The following is a 3028-nucleotide window of genomic DNA, read 5'->3' as shown; positions in this document are numbered from 1 at the left end:
AATGTTCAGACTGTAACTTAACTCCTGATTTGACACAGTTACATAATATTCAGATCTAAAGCACAGTGACCTTCACTGATTCCTTTCTTCAAAATGGACATTTCGGAAACACTGTCTTGTCTCTTGCCTCAGGCCGAAGTAATTGTTATGCAAAATGGCCGTAGCTTCCTTTTCACAAAATTAGAGGATCTGTGTGTGTGTGTGTGTGTGTGTGTGTGTGTGTGTGTGTGTGTGTGTGTACTTTTAAGCTATATTCTTTAACAGGTTTGAGTTAGACTTGAACGTAAAACGTTAGAGAGCACCGATGCAGAGATTGTGTCGTCGACTCTCTACAATGCGATCTCCACTTTTCAGTAGAGTTACAAATGGAAATGCCAAAATAAGAACTGAGTTTTTCAAATGCAAAGAAGTGGGCAGCATAATGACTTTTCTCTTTTCTTGTCTTGCCATTCAGAGGGAGGCTTTTCTTTTCCTTTGTCACTTAGGTTGGCATATAATTAACTCCTGCTTAATATGCTGTTTAAGGGCTCTCCTCCCCATGCAAGAAGCTTTGAACCCATAGACCACAGTCAGGGACAAAACCCCAGTGGGACTGCTTCCTCCATGCTCCTCCTTGTGTGCGTGTGTGTGCGTGCGTGTGTTTGTGTGTGTGTAGAAGTAGTTGTTTTAACAAGACAGTAGAAAGCTCAAACTATAGTGCCGCAGTATTGCTGTGTCCTTATTTTACACCACACAACTATTAAACCAAAATAAGACAAACATTCAATATACCAATCTTAGTCATAGTCCATCAGCAATCAGTAAACCCTTCAAACAGTGCATAATTAAAAGCATCTATAAAAGAAGTACATTAGAGTGCAGTAAGAGTGTGTTTTAAAGCAAACAAAGAGGGCTATGCTGCGGTTGATTTATTTTAACTTTGAGTGGTTAAACCCGCCAAAAGACATACAGCGTGGCACTTCTCAGTGAAGCTGAATAAACAGCGAAACCTCACTGAACTTACATTTCAGGTAACTTGTAACAATCTACAGTTACATACATACATTTAAACAAATCAGGCCTGAGTCAGAAATCTGCACTTTGATGTTTGAGTGAAGAACTTCTCCGCTTAACCTGAAGCGCTGACATGTTACATGGCTGTATATAAGCATAACTTAAAAAAAAAAAAAAAAAAACAGCTCCCAGGACCTCAGAAGCACCTCTGCACCTCTGTGACCCTCATCTGTAGCAAAGTTTATTGCCCCCCTCCTCACCTCCCTCTTTTTCTCCTCCCTCTCCTCTATCCATCCCACCACAATGAGCCGTGATGACCCTTCTGTCCCCCTCTTTCTTCGGGCCTCCACTCCCTCCCCACCTTCAGGATGCTTTCTCTTCCAGAATCCATTAAGAGACAAACCCCCAGCAGTTGTGATGGGTGAAGGAATGGAGGGGGATGTGTTTGGTTTTGCATCATGAGCTTATAAGTTAGGGAAAGGGGTCTTGCATAAAATGTGACCTTGAGCTCATGGTTGAAAAGGTTGAGGTGGTTGGAGTTTGAAGCATGTTTAGCTTCACAGAAAAAGCCTCCTGAGCTATGAAGTTGTTGAGTTATTATTTTATCAACTGGTATTATGTTATCAAGTTATCTACTAAATCGGTTTATCAACGGTTTCATCCTAATCAGATATGGCAGTGTTAGAACAGGCCTATTCATGTGCTGATGGGTTTATATGCTTTGATAGTGCAGTTACACCTAAAATCGTTGCTTGATGAGAGTTTACATGTGGTTTATTAAGTGGATCCTCTGTTTCTAAAAGTTCCGTGCGGTAATCCTTTTCTTCTCTAATCGTTTTGACTGTGTACGATCCCGGTTTGTTTACTCCGCACAGACTCTGTAGCAGGACGCATTATGCGCCGCGAAAAGCTACCCGGCTCGCTTGTATTATGTCGCAGAGTTACTAAGAGGTGGGGGGCGCCAGAAAGCCAAGGTGGGGGTCCTGCGCGCTGCGTTAGAGTTTTATTTCGGATGTTTTTTTCAGTTGCAAAACAGATTACGGTCCAGGTTGCAACACAAAGGACTGTCAATGCACCACTTCCTACAGCCATCCAGGGGTGAATGGGGCGCAGGACGGGGTCCACTCCAGGGTACTTGAGCGCAGGTGCGACGCGCATAACAGTCAAGCCATAAAACGTGACGGGGAGGGGAAGCTGAGGGGGTGCGCGCATACCTGTTCCCATTAACCTGCAGTTAGTATAATACTCTTCGTGGTGAAAATGTTGCAGGATGAGTTAATCGCCTAATTTGCACCTCGTCTAACAGCCTGTTTATTCAACTTTAGACGCTGTGCCTGTTAAAGGCTCTGTGCGCGAGGAGTTTGCGCTGCAGCGCAGATGAGACGCACATTCACAAGTTAGCGAGGAGCTTTTCGGATCAACAAAATTACACAACCAGTGAGGAAAACAGAAACACGGGAGAACTGTCAAATCAACAAGTGGATGAATCGCTTCTCATCGATGAGGCTGGCCGTCCGTATAACTTTTATTAATATCTCAACACACTCAACTGCAGAGAAACCACCCAGAAGCAATAGCTTTATTCATAAATTCAACCATTTGGCTGTAGGTGTTAGATGGGGAAAGAGTTGAAGCAGCCCAGTGTATCCCCGCGTTTAGAAAACCAGAACATGCTGGTAGATACACTGTCCTCTCTGAAGAGGAGGCGCATGGCGGCGAATTTGGGACAATATTGTCAAAGTTAAGGCGCGTTATAACCGGTGGTCCATGTGCGCAAGTCTTACCAACACTGATTACTTTGTAAATGAGGAAGGTGTACGTTTACGATGCCAAGGCTGACCTCAGGGCCAACCTCTGCTGCTGACATCACTCCTCCTCACGGCTCGTCGCCTCTGCTTGGAGTCGCATCAAGGTCTGAGTCTCCCGCTGTGACCGAAGGCGATGCCTCATCACCATTCATTCTCAGGCAGGCACTCAGGACAAACACACACTCGCACCGCTCCCTGGACAACTTTTTGACGCGAAATAAAGCGTG

Source organism: Chaetodon auriga, chromosome 2, assembly GCF_051107435.1.
Source record: "Chaetodon auriga isolate fChaAug3 chromosome 2, fChaAug3.hap1, whole genome shotgun sequence".
NCBI lineage: Eukaryota > Metazoa > Chordata > Actinopteri > Chaetodontiformes > Chaetodontidae > Chaetodon > Chaetodon auriga.
Note: the sequence above shows the minus strand (reverse complement) of the source record.